This window comes from Nomascus leucogenys, chromosome 20 (genome assembly GCF_006542625.1).
Source record: "Nomascus leucogenys isolate Asia chromosome 20, Asia_NLE_v1, whole genome shotgun sequence".
Classification (NCBI taxonomy): domain Eukaryota; kingdom Metazoa; phylum Chordata; class Mammalia; order Primates; family Hylobatidae; genus Nomascus; species Nomascus leucogenys.
The window spans coordinates 59,651,104-59,665,463 of NC_044400.1; the positions used below are offsets into that span (position 1 = coordinate 59,651,104).

Genomic DNA, 14,360 nt, shown 5'->3' on the forward strand with positions numbered 1-14,360 from the left:
CTCTTTGCCTCAGAGAGCTATTGACAGCTTCCCTGAGCTGGAGACAAGGAAACAAAATAACCACATCCTTTTGTCAAAGAGATATTTGAGTAAAGTTAAGAGTCCTGGCTTCTAGAAGGAAGTTTTTTTGCAGTACCTAAATCAACACATCCTGTAGCCAATCTGAAAGGCTGTCCAAGCAGGACCCAGAACATAAGTCAGCAATGGGTTAAGGGCTCTCAGTGGAGAAGGTGGTTTTATTCCCCTGGTTTAGCCGTCAGGGGCTCAGCCCCCACACTCGAGAGTTAATAACCAAACAATGACTGTCACTAATTCACGGAAGGTTTGAAGCTGTTTTAGCCCCGATGTGCTCTGTGCTCAGTCATCCAGAAGTTACCTAGGGTGGAGGCATTTCATGGTCTGACACTTTGACACAAAGCCATGTGACAAGCAATCTCTCAATGATTCCTCCAAGGCCAGCAACTGTCCCACCCTGGCTGCCAAGTAAAATCTATGACCCCCATGCATGCCCTCCAGCTGCCGACTCTCTCAGCAAAGTTCCTCCTTTGTCCATCAGAATATCTGGCATTTTCCCCTAAAGGCTGGTTATAAAACTTCCACCTGCTTCCAGCAAAAATACTCAAGCAGATTCCAATTTTGCTTCACATGCCGCAGGAATGTGAATAATCCCATTTAGGAAGATGCTTGATTAAGTTTTGCGAACCCGAATCAACTTGGTCATTCTTCAACCCCTAGAGCAGGGCTGTCAAGAGAAGAAACACTTCTACATCAACTATTGCCCAGAGAGGAGTCTTGTTAGGCTGGTTCCAAACAAAAGGAGTTCCCGTAAGAGGCAGTAATGCGATTTCCACATACGAAGTCCCTTAGAACAGTGCAGACTCTTTGGCCCCAGTGAACATGTGCTCCAGGAGACAGCTGGCCTCTGACAAAAACCAAAGTCCCCAACGCAGAGAGAAGAGAGAGCCTGTATCATCAGGACTGTTAAGTCATTCATCCTCCCAGCTGCCCAGCCTTATAGGTGGAAAGACTCAAAAGCCAAATTTACTGAGCCATTACCTATACGAAAAGTGTGTTATTGGCTGAGTGCAATAGCTCACGCCTGTAATCCCAACACTTCGGGAGGCCGAGGCAGGAGGATCATTTGAGGCCAGGACTTCAAGACCAGTCTGGGCAACATAAGGAGACCCCGTTTCAATTTTTTAAAATTCTAAAGAAAAAGAAAAATATGTGATCACATCATTTAACAGGTTGGTAGCAAAGTCTCTCTCTGATCTCCCCCTATGCCAACTGCTGTGGTAGCTCTCTCTTGCAGGAAGCTATGAAAGAAGAAGGCTGGGCCAGGCACGGTGGCTCAAGCCTGTAATCCTAGCACTTTGAGAGGCCGAGGTGAGTGGATCGCTTGAGGTCAGGAGTTTGAGACCAGTCTGGCCAACATGGTGAAACCTTGTCTCTACTAAAAATACAAAAACTAGCCGGGAGTGGTGATGCACATCTAGAATCCCACCTACTCGGGAGGTTGAGGCAGGAGAATCGCCTGAACCCGGGAGGCAGAGGTTGCGGTGAGCTGAGATCGCGCCATTGCACTCCAGCCTGGGAGACGGAGAGACACTCCATCTCAAAAAACAAGAAAGAAAGAGAGAGAGAGAGAGAGAGAAAGAAAGAGAGAGAGAGAAAGAAAGAAAGAAGAAGAAAGAAAGAAAGAGAAAGAAAGAAAGAAAGAAAGAAAAAGAAAGAAAGAAAGAAAGAAAGAAAGAAAGAAAGAAAGAAAGAAAGAAAAGAAAGAGAGAGAGAGAGAAAGAAAGAAAGAAAGGCTGGCAGCTCTGAGAACAGGTACCTCAGTCCTTGTAGTTCCCTGTGTCTGTCTCCCACCCTGAGCACATGGCTTCAGGGTGGCAGAGTCCTCATCATAGCTGGGAAGAGAAGAAAAGCCCTTGCTTTAAGACCTGTGCTGGGTCCCTTGAAAACTGGTATGTTTCAACAGACAAGAATTCCCTTGCTAAATTCTTTTTTGTTGTTGTTTTTGAGACAGTCTTTCTCTGTCGCCCAGGCTGGTGTGCACTGGCGTGATCTCAGCTCACTGCAACCTCCGCCTCCCGGGTTCCAGTGATTCTCCTGCCTCAGCCTCCTGAGTAGCTGGGATTGCAGGCGTGAGCCACTGCACTCGCGCTCCCCTGCCCCCTGCTTGCTAAATTCTATCAAAGGAATATTTCCCCCACAAGGGTACCTGGTATGATCTCGCATATATGAATACCTAAATAGTTTCCCTCCATTACTGCAGAGGTGGAACTAAGGGGCCTATAAAGTGTGAAATGAGAAATGGTTGCTGAGTCATTTAATGCTAATTACCACTCAGGTGATGTGGCTAAGGCTTCCACATTCTTACAGCTCCTGAAATCAGAATCTGGTTAGCGGCTATTTTAAGACTGCATTATAAAACCTGCCCCCAAATGCTTTCTAAATAAGGAGACTGTTATGGGCTGCCACCCATCTTTCCCTCCTGTTAATCATTTCAAGGATTTATGTTGTATACACAGAGTGACTACTAACCAATTAAATCATTAAGGACATTTTTTAATTTGAATGATTTAGTTGAACTTTAGAAGAATCCTCCTTCCCCACCATCCCCCTACATCTTTTAATTTAAGTACTTGAATTCTTCTATCACAGTCTATTAAAGGTATAAATAAATAAGTTACGAGTCTACTGATAAAAGCTAGGGAAATTGTTTTTATTTTTAAATAACATATTTGTGTAAGAATGATTGGCTTAATTACAGAACTAAAAACGATTGTGAACCCTAAATTTTCTCTTTCCGAGTTGTGCTGTTTTGATTGCTTCAGCGATAGGATAACAATCCGTTCATTTTGTTCTATTTTCCACGTTTCCAACTCTGCCATATTTATACTAAAAATCATTGGTGATTCTACAAGACAAAAAAAAATTTAGTGACATGTAGTTCTCCCAATATCTTTATTGAGTTACAAAATTACTAATAACATTCATAGTCTTTCCCTCCAAGCTACCTTTCTTCTTGTGTCCATATATCTGCCCAAAGTCAGAAGCCAATTAGTCTTCTTAGAATATTGTTTTGACTTTGCAAAAACAAAAATTATTGTTTCAACTCTAATACCCACTCAACCTCCACCCAATCCAATCAATCAACAGCCCAAGTTGATCCCATCTCTGAATTAACTCTTTTTTTGTTTGTTTATTTGTTTGTTTGTTTAATAGAGATGAGGTCTTGCTATGTTTCCCAGGCTGTTCACAAACTCCTAAACTCAAGCAATCCTCCTGCCTCAGCCTCCCTAAGTGCCGGGATTACAGCACTTAGTGAGCCACTGTACCCAGTCTGAATTAACTCTTTAACTTTTTTTTTTTTTTGAGACAGAGTCTCACTCTGTTGCCTAAGTTGAAATGCAGTGGCATAATCTCCACTCACTGCAACCTCAGCCTCCAGGGTTCAAGCAATTCTCCTTCCTCAGCCTCCTGAGTAGCTGGGACCACAGGCCCGTGCCACCAACGCCTGGCTATTGTTTGTATCTTTAATAGAGACAGGGTTTCACCGTATTGGCCAGGCTGGTCTCGAACTCCTGACCTCAAGTGATCTGCCCTCCTTGGCCTCCCAACATGCTGCTGGGACTATAGGCGTGAGCCACCGCACCCAGTCCTGAATTAACTGTTGAATCCAACCCCCCTCCCCAGGCCTGGTACCACTGTTGTAGCTCAGGACCTGGCTGTGTCTCACTGGAATAATGAGTGTAATAGCCCGGTGGGTTCGCCTTGACCACTGCCTAGACAGAGCCAATTTATCAAGACAGGAAGAATTGTAATAGAGAAAACAGTAAAGAGTAATTCACGCAGAGTTAGCTGTGCAGGAGACTGGAGTCTTATTATTACTCAAATCAGTCTCCCTGATAAGGGAATCAGAGTTTTTTTTTTTTTTTTTTTTTTGAGATGGAGTCTCACTCTGTCACCCAGGCTGGAGTGCAGTGGCGTGATCTCGGCTCACCGTAAGCTCCGCCTTCCAGGTTCACACCATTCTGCTGCCTCAGCCTCCCGAGTAGCTGGGACTACAGGCGCCCACCACCACACCCAGCTAATTTTTTGTATTTTTAGTAGAGATGGGGTTTCACTGTGGTCTCGATCTCCTGACCTCGTGATCCGCCCACCTCGGGAATCAGAGTTTTTAAGGATAATTTGGTGGGTGGGGGGACAGCCAGTGAGTCAGGAGTGTTGATTGGTTGGGTCAGACATGAACTCACCTGGGTGAGTTCCACAAGAACACAGATGGATGGGGGCCACAAGATCAGATGAACCAATTTATCGATCTGGGTGGTGCCAGTTGATCCATCAAGTCCAGGGTCCGCAAAATATCTCAAGCACTGACCTCAGGCTTTCCAAAGTGATGCTATTTCCAGGAGCAATTTGGGAAGGGTCAGAATCTTGTAGCCTCCAGCTGCATGACTCCTAAACCATACTTTCTAATCTTTTGACTAATTCATTAGTCTACAAAGACACTCTAGTTCCCAGGCAACAAAGGGGTTTGTTTTGGGAAAGGACTGTTATCGTCTTTGTTCTAAATTATAAACTGTAAGCTAAGTGCCTCCCAAAATTATGCCCAGGAATGAACAAGGACTGCTTGGAGGTTTAGAAGCAAGATGGAAATGGTTAGGTCAGATCTCTTTCACTATCCCAGTCATAATTTTGCAATGGCGGTTTCATGAGCAGTCCCATAATTGCACTCCCTAGTACCAGCCCGGCTGCCTCCACCCTGCTAGTGTGATGTTCTGGTCTTTTTTTTTTTTTTCTCTGTTTTGAGACAGGTTCTCGCTCTGTTGCCCAGGCTGGAGTGCAGTGGTTCGATCTCGGCTCACTGCAACCTCTGCCTCCCAGGTTCTTGGGAGGCTGATTCTCCTCAGCCTCCCAAGTAGCTGGGATTACAGGTGGGCACCACCACGCCCAGCTAATTTTTGTATTTTTAGTAGAGATGGGGTTTCACCATGTTGGTCAGGCTGGTCTCGAACTCCTGATCTCAGGTGATCCGCCTGCCTCGGCCTCCCAAAGTACTGGGATTACAGGCATAAGCCACCGTCCCCGGCCTGTTTTTTTGGGCTTTGAGACAGGGTCTCACTCTGTCGCTTAGGCTGGGGTGCAGTTGCACGATCACAGCTCACTGCAGCCTCGACCTGTTGGGCTCAAGCAATCATCCCATCCCTCAGCCTCCTAAGTAGCTGAGACTTCAGGCACACACCACCACACCCATCTAATTTTTGTATGTTTTGTAGAGGCAAGGTTTTGCCATGTTGCCCAGGCTGGTCTTGAGCTCCTGGCTCAAGTGGTCCACCGACCCTGACCTCTCAAAATTCTAGGATTACAGGCGTGAGCCAACACCACACCCCGCCACGTGATATTCTAAACACAAATCAGAACCCTGGGTCCACATCCACCATATACAAAGTCCATGGTCTTTAGAATGGCCCACTGGGGCCATTTCTTGTCTCCCTCAGGCCAACTTGGGGCCCCTCTCTCAGACCTTCACATATGTCCCGTTCACTGGAGATTGCACAGCATTTTAATTCTTTGCTTGCAAAATTATCTCCCTCAAGGCCGGGCGCAGTGGTTCATGGCTGTAATCCCAGGACTTTGGAGGCCGAGGCAGGCAGATCACTTGAGGCCAGGAGTTCGAGACAAGCCTGGGCAACATGATGAAACCCTGTGTCTACTAAAAAAAGTACAAAAATTAGCTGGGCCTGGTGGCACATGCTTGTAATCCCAGCTACTTGGGAGGTTGAGGTGGGCGGATCACTTGAACCCGGGAGGTTGCAGTGAGCTGAGATCACACCACTGCACTCCAGCCTGGGTGACAGAAGTAGACCACATCTCAGAAAACAAACAAAAAACAATCTGCCTCACTAGACTATGAGCATCCTAAAGGAGGGAACTATGTTTTTCCCGGCGCCTCACACTGAAAAAATGGTTTAAAAACAAACAAACAACAAAAAAATTGCTTGTAGATAAAAAGAAAAGGCCAGGCTTGGTGGCTCACTCCTATAATCCCAGCACTTTGGGAGGCTGAGGCAGGCGGATCACATGAGGTCAGGAGTTCGAGACCAGCCTGGCCAACATAAGGAGGCCCTGTCTCTAAAAAAGAAAGAAAGAAGAGAAGATGGGCAATAGGAAGCCCACTGAGCTTCACATACTGTGATAGTCCACAAAAGTGACTTGTCAGCCTGCTCACCTAACTTCTCAGCATGAAAAAGGGGATTTCAGTAGAGTGGCCATTGCTGCATCCAATCTATTTGGGGAGAGTCCCCTAGCAGCAGGCCAGCTTCGAGTATGTGTGACCTGTACCATCACACAGCATCCCACACTTAAAAAGCCCTTACATTTAATTTAACGCTCTTCTGTTACTATATTGAAATTCTTTATTCTGATTTTGTTTGTTTGTTTGTTTGTTTGAGATGGAGTCTCTCTCTGTCGCCCAGGCTGGAGTGTGGTGCGATCTCGGCTCACTGCAACCTCCGCCTCCTGGGTTCAAGCGATTCTCCTGCCTCAGCCTCCTGAGTAGCTGGGACTACAGGTGCGTGCCCCCACACCCAGCTAATTTTTTATTTTTGGTAGAGATGGGGTTTCACCATGTTGTCCAGGCTGGTCTCAAACTCCTGACCTGGGGTGATCTGCCTGCCTTGGCCTCCCAAAGTGCTGGGATTATAGGTATGAGCCACCACGCCCGGCCTGAGCCACCATGCATGGCTGAAATTCTTTGTTTTTTTTTGTTTTTTTGGTTTTTTTTTTTTTTTTGAGACGGAGTTTTGCTCATGTTGCCCGGGCTGGAGTGTAATGGTGCGATCTTGGCTCACCGCAACCTCCGCCTCCCGGGTTTAAGCGATTCTCCTGCCTCAGCCTCCCGATTAGCTGGGATTACAGGCATGTGCCACCACGCCCGGTTAACTTTTTTTTTTTTTTTTTTTTTCAGTAGAAAAGGGGTTTCTCCATGTTGGTCAGGCTGGTCTCGAACTCCTGAACTCAGGATATCCGCCCGCCTTGGCCTCCCAAAGTGCTGGGATTACGGCATGAGCCACTGCGCCTGGCCCGAAATTCATTTTTTTGTTGTTTTTTTGAGACGGAGTCTGGCTCTGCCACCCAGGCTGGGGTGCAGTGGCGCAATCTCGGCTCACTGCAAGCTCTGCCTCCCAGGTTCACGCCATTCTCCTGCCTCAGGCTCCTGAGTGGCTGGGACTACAGGCGCCCGCCACTACGCCCGGCTAATTTTTGTATTTTTAGTAGAGACGGGGTTTCACCATGTTAGCCAGGATGGTCTTGATCTCCTGACCTCGTGATCTGCCCGCCTCGGCCTCCCAAAGTGCTGGGATTACAGGCTTGAGCCACCGCACCCGGCCCCGAAATTCTTAATAAGTTATTAACAGTGAGCTCACATTTTCTATCAGCACTGAGCTCTGCAAACTCTGTAACCAGTCTTGCCTAGTGGGTATGGAAATCATAAGCGCTGGGGGCTCAGATCCTCCTGCTTCCTACTCCCCCTCTCATCCTCTCATGCATATATTCACCAAGCAGTCATTATCTGCAGGCTGAGTGAATACTTCTAGTGTTTCTATCTACTGCTATTTTTCAGGGTTTATGTCATCACTTTTTTTTTTTTTTTTTTTTGGAGACAGAGTCTTGCTCTGTAGCCCAGGCTGGAGTGCAGTGGTGTGATCTCGGCTCACTGCAGCCTCCACCTCCCGGGTTCAAGCAATTCTCCTGCCTCAGCCTCCAGAGTAGCTGGGACTACAGATGCGTGCCACCACGCCCAGGTAATGTTTGTATTTTTAGTAGAAACGGGGTTTCACCATGTTGGCCAGAATGGTCTCGATCTCTTGACCTTATAATCTGCCCACTTCAGCCTCCCAAAGTGCTGGGATTACAGGCGTGAGCCATGGCGCCCAGCCCTATGTTATCGCTATTGAATTTAATAAAATACACATTCATTTGAAAGAGTTTCTTAATTTTATGTGACATTTTATCGCTGAGTATATTTTCTACCCAAGAAAGTCCTGGTTAGGCACCAGCCTGTCTCTAACACTTTTCTAACACTTGCTAAGTTCCCTTTGTAACTTAGAGGAGGCTACAGGCTGAGAACCTTCCCCAAGCAGAAATATCTGATTAGAATTGAACAGCTCCTGGTGGTACTTTTCACCTCCTGGGAGCCAGGAGCCCCGGCACGCCTAAGTACAGTCACTTAGATGCTACTACCCAGGAGATGAAGAGGTGATGAGAAGCTCTCCCGGGGAGATCATGGTCGCAGTATCCCTGCCGGCTGTCACCTGCAGGACTCCTCTCCAAGGCTCCTTTTCAGCTCCTACCCATCTTCCCAACCTGCACCTTTGGGCACCCACTGATTGCCAGAGCACCCATAGACTTCCAATAGATTCCATTTCCATTTGAGGAAGCATGAGTGGGTTGCTGCTGCTTGTCACATGGGAGAGCTTTCTAAAAAGTGAAAAAAATCAAAACTACTTTTGCTGCAAGTTCTTATTCCTTTCACTTGTCGCCACTTGTCTAGTGAGAGGTGAAGCCAGCTGGGCTTCTGGGTCGGGTGGGGACTTGGAGAACTTTTGTGTCTAGCTAAAGGATTGTAAACGCACCAATCAGCACTCTGTAAAATCGCACCAATCAGCGCTCTGTGTCTAACTAAAGGATTGTAAACGCACCAATCAGCGCTCTGTAAAATGGAGCAATCAGCAGGATGTGGGCGGGGCCAAATAAGGGAATAAAAGCTGGCCACCCCAGTCAGCAGCGGCAACCCACTCGGGTCCCTTCCACACTGTGGAAGCTTTGTTCTTTCGCTCCTCACAATAAATCTTGCTGCTGCTCAGTCTTTGGGTCTGCACTACCTTTATGAGCTGTAACACTCACCGCCAGGGTGTGCAGCTTCATTCCTGAAGTCAGCGAGACCACGAACCCACCGGGAGGAGCAAACAACTCTGGACACACCAACTTTAAGAGCTGTAACACTCACTGCGAAGGTCTGCAGCTTCACTCCTGAAGTCAGCGAGACCATGAACCCACCGGAAGGAAGAAACTCCGGACACATCTGAACATCTGAAGGAACAAACTCCGGACACACCATCTTTAAGAGCTGTAACACTCACCGTGAAGGTCCGTGGCTTCATTCTCGAAGTCAGCAAGACCAATAACTCACTGGAAGGAATAAATTCCGGACACAGTAGGTAGGACTGCATGGTGCTAGATAACACAGCTGCCTGCCTCCAGGGGGCTCAGCCAAGCTCTGCCCTAGCCCCTGGCCACATGGAGCACATGTTTGGCATTTCACTCAACAGGTAGTTGTTGTTAGTTCCCCACCCTTTCTCTCTACCTGATCCACCTGGGAGTAACACCTAAAGGTTACTTTGGCCTCACCAGGTGCATAGTCTGTCCCGAACCCTTTGTGTGTGTGTGTGTGTGTATGTATGTATATATATATATATATATATATATTTTTTTTTTTTTGAGACGGAGTCTGGCTCTGTTGCCCAGGCTGGAGTGCAGTGGCGCTATCTCGGCTCACTGCAACCTCCGCCTCCTGGATTCAAGCAATTCTCCTGCCTCAGCCTCCCAAGTAGCTGGGATTACAGGCACCTGCCACCATGCCTGGCTAATTTTTTGTGTTTTTAGAAGAGATGAGGTTTCACCATGCTGGCCAGACTGGTCTCGAACTCCTGACCTTGTGATCCACCCACCTCAGCCTCCTAAAGTGCTGGGATTACAGGCGTGAGCCACTGTGCCCAGCTCAGAGCCAAGCTCTTTTACCACTAAACACTACTGCCTTCCCCTGGACCATCTAGCTAGCTGTGGTCCACTGTGACCTCAGATATCTTTCTAGATCTAATGCATTCATACCAGTTCTGTGCCTGCGTCCTACATGCATAAACATGCCATCTTATAATAGTGCCTACTGAATGGCATTATTTTTCACTAAGAGTTGCTCCAACTGCCCACCCCAATCTATTACGAAGGCTGGTGTTAACAGTTCAGAGTAGGGGCAAAGGTGGAAGTTCAGGGCTGGAAGACTGGGTGTATAGAAGCTAAAAGAGATGAACAATATGGCTTCTGTGAGAAGTACATACAGTGGATGGATCAACATTTCCTGCCTTCTCCTAGGGTGGGTCTTCCTCCACAGCAGAGGCTGGAAAGTTAAGAACCACAATTCCCGAGCTCCAGGATTCCACATGCTGATGAGATTCCATCAACCATCAGGAAGCAATGAGGATAAGACCACCCTTCTGCTGCTTCCGCTGTTTCTCGTGGCAAGGGCCATTCCTGTGGAGTCTGGCTTTCCCACGGTGGCTTCCCAAGCCAGCCAGTAACATAAGAGTCAGTAATTTCCTTGCTGCCTGACCTCCCACTTCTTTTTTTTTTTCTTTTTTCTTTTCTTCTTTCTTTTTTTTTTTTTGTGGTGGGGGCTGGATAGAGTCTCACTCAGCCACCCAGGTTGGAGTGCAGTGGCGCAATCTCGGCTCACTGCAACCTCCGCGCCCCCTCCCCATTTCAAGCAATTCTGCTGCCTCAGCCTCCCTAGTAGCTGGGATTACAGGCTCACACTACCACACCCAGATAATTTTTGTATTTTTAGTAGAGATGGGATTTCACCATGTTGGCCAGGATGGTCTCCATCTCTTGACCTCGTGATCCACCCGCCTCGGCTTGGGTGGGATTACAGGCGTGAGCCACTGTGCCTGGTCTTCTTTTTTTTCTTTTCTTTTCTTTCTTTCTTTCTTTTTTTTTTTCTTTTTTTGAGACAGAGTCTCGCTCTGTCCCCCAGGCTGGAGTGCAGTGGCACAATCTCGGCTCACTGCAACCTCCACCGCCCGGGTTCAAGCAATTCTCGTGCCCCAGCCTCCCAAGTACCTGGGACTATAGGTGTGTGCCACCACGCCCGGCTAATTTTTTTGTATTTTTAGTAAAGACAGGGTTTCGCCATGTTGACCAGGCTGGTCTTTAACACCTGACCTCAGGTGATCCGCCTGCCTCGGCTTCCCAAAGTGGTGGAATTATAGCCGTGAGCCACCGTGTCCGGCATATGCTCCCCCTTCTAAAGCTCAGAGTGGTACTTTCAGCCTCCTGATCGATTCTGTAATCAATATTAATTCTCCTTCAGCCTAAACTAGCTAGCCGGCCAGAGTCGATTATGTCTGTCACTGACTCCTGACCAGTACAGCACTGAGATGAAAACTTGACCAGGACTGCGGCAGGGAGGAGATTTCATTGCCAAATACTTTATTTAAACAAAAAACATAGAGAATAGCATGACAAACATCTTTGTATCCACCACCAAGTTTCAAAAATAAAATTGAGGTTGGGCCAGGTGGCTCACACCTGTAATTCCAGCAATTTGGGAGGCTGAAGTGAGCGGATCACTTGAGGTCAGGAGTTGGAGACAGCCTGGCCAACATGGCAAAGCCCCCAACTCTACTAAAAATACAAAAATTAGGCTGGCATGGTGGCACCGCCTGTAATCCCAGCTATTTGAAAGGCTGAGGCACAAGAGTCATTTGAACCTGGGAGGCGGAGCTTGCAGTGAGCCAAGACTAGACCACTGCACTCCAGCCTGCACTACAGAGTGAGACTCTGTCTCAAAAATAAATAAATAAATAACAAAAAATGACCATGCACGATGGCTCATGCCTGTAACCCCAGCACTTTGGGAGGCCGAGGCAGGCGAATCACCTAAGGTCAGGAGTTCAAGACCATCCTGGCCAACGTGGTGAAATACTGTCTGTACTAAAAATACAAAAATCAGTCGGACACTGTGGTGGGTGCCTGTAATCCCAGCTACTGGGTAGGCTGAGGCAGGAGAATCACTTGCACCTGGGAGGTGGAGGTTGCAGTGAGCCGAGATCTCACCACTGCACTTCAGTCTGGGTGACAGAGCCAGACTCCATCTCAAAAAAAAGGAAGGAAATAAAATTGATGGCTCTGTTTCGTCTTTACCACTTAAAACCCCTACCTCTTACTTCAAGGACCTATCATCTTGAAGTGCCTGTGTATGTGTTTACATTTTTACCTCTTATGTAGCCCATATATCCCTGACTTTGTGTGCCTCCTTCTACAACTTGCTTTTTTTCCTCAACATTATGTTTTAGAGATTTACCAATACTGATATACGGTCATCCCAGTTTATTTTATTTATTTATTTTTTTAAGAGAGAGACTCTTGCTCTGTCACACAGCTGGCATGCAGTGCAGTGGTATGATCATAGCTCACTGCAGCCTCAACCTCCTTGGGCTCAAGCGATTCTCCTGCATCAGTCTCCTGAGTAGCTGGGAGCACAGGCATGTGACACCACGCCTGGCTTGTTTTTTTATTTATTATAAAACCAGGGTCCTAGCCAGGCACAGCAGCTCACGCCTATAATCCCAGAACATTGGGAGGCTGAGGCCGGTGGATCGCCTGGGGTCAGGAGTTTGAGACCAGCCTGGCCAACATAGTGAAACCCTGTATCTACTAAAAATACAAAAAATTAGCTAGGCGTGGTGGTGAGCACCTGTAATCCCAGCTACTAGGGAGGCTGAGGCAGGAGAATCACTTGAACCCGGGACATGGAGGTTGTAGTGAGCCGAGATCACACCATTGCACTCCAGCCTGGGCAACAAGAGCGAAACTCCGTCTCAAAAAAAAAAAAACCCCAAAAAGCAGGGTCTTACTATGATGCCCAGGCTGGTCTTGAACTCCTAGGCTCAAGAGAAGCCTCAGCTTCCCAGAGTGCTAGGATTATAGGCGTGAGCTACCAAACCCAGTCCTCAGTTTATCGCTCAGGCTGGAAAGCAGTGACTCAATTACAACTGAATTGCAGCACCTTCCTTGGCTCAAGCCTACCTCGCGAATAGCTGGAACTACAGCCCTACAGCCTTGGCTGGCTAATTTTTTTTTTTTTTTTTTGTAGAGGTGGAGTTCTGCCATTTTGCCCAGGTTAGTCTCAAACTCCTGGGCTCAAAGGATCTTCTTGCCTTGGCCTCCCAAAGTGCTGAGATTATAGGTGTGAGGCACCATGCTCAGCCAGTTTATTATTTTAATCAGTTGCATGGTATTCCATGCATGAACATATTATCTGCATGGTTATATCACAGTTTATTCTGCTATTGATGAAGGACGTAGTTTAACTTTCTGAACTCTAACTGGGGATGGCATTTCAAATGTCTTCAGGACAGACAGATAAGAGAAATACATGAAATGCTTTGCAGAGTAACAATAATGACGGGTGCCCATGGTGACCAAGGCATTCACATTTCTGTCTTAAAACTGCACTAGCTGGGCACGCCTCATCCCTGGAGCATCAGTGTCCACTGTGGTGTCCTCAGTCTCTACGCTTACGGTTGAGGCTTCTTAAGACAAAGACCCATGACAAACGGTACCAGATCACTTTCAGGAAATGAAAATAAAGTGAGTGACTGGCTTCCCATCCCAACAGCTTGCGCCTGAGTTCTGGGAAGATGGTGATGTTCTCACTGACCAATCATGGAGCCGTTCTAACACCTTGCCAGGAATTCTGGATGAAACCGGCAGCTCAATGCAAACAATTCAGGAGTTTCTCAATAACCAGGGCTGGAGATTAGTTACTTTGTCACTCAAAGCTACTGAATCATGGAAAGTGGAGATGCACTTGCTATGGTTCAGTTCCAGTTGGCAGAACTTCCCTGGACACTGTGGGAAGAAGGATAAAAGAATGGCTTTGCAGACAAACATGCATAAATCCCAGTTCTGCCTCTTTCTTTGTTTTGTTTTTTGGATTTTTTTTTTTTTTTTTTTTTTTTTTTTTGAGACGGAGTGTCGTTGTGTTGCCCGCACTGGAGTGCAGTGGTGCGATCTCAGCTCACTGCAACCTCCACCTCCTGGGTTCAAGCAATTCTCCTGCCTCACCTTCCCGAACAGCTGGGATTACAGGCATGCACCACCACACCTGGCTAATTTTTGTATTTTTAGGAAAGATGGGGTTTCGCAGTCACTTTGTTGGCCAGGCTGGTCTGGAACTCCTGAACTCAGGTGATCCACCCACCTTGGCCTCCCAGTGTGTTGGGATTACAGGCGTAAGCCACTGCACCCGGCCCAGTTCTGCCTCTTTCTAAGTGAATGACCTTGGACAAACAGTTTCCTCTCTCTGAGCTTTGATTCCCTTATATCTAAATGGGAAATTAAAATAATAACTGGGCTGGGTACGCTGGCTCATGCCTGTAATCTCAGCACTTTGGGAGGCCATGGTGGGTGGATCACCTGAGTTCAGGAGTTCCAGACCAGCCTGGCCAACATGGTAAAACTCTGTCTCTACTAAAAATAAAAATTAAAAAAAATTAGCCAGGCATGGT

General features: G+C 47.2%; 1 long non-coding RNA gene across 1 annotated transcript; it reads right to left on the reverse strand.

Annotated features, from left to right (window-relative positions):
• Window positions 1-2,704: 2,704 nt before the first annotated feature.
• On the reverse strand, window positions 2,705-13,708 carry LOC101175856. The gene is made up of 2 exons (XR_001114068.2): window positions 13,511-13,708; window positions 2,705-2,923 (listed from the first exon to the last, which is right to left on the reverse strand). It is a non-coding gene; the product is annotated as an uncharacterized LOC101175856 (long non-coding RNA).
• Window positions 13,709-14,360: the final 652 nt, after the last annotated feature.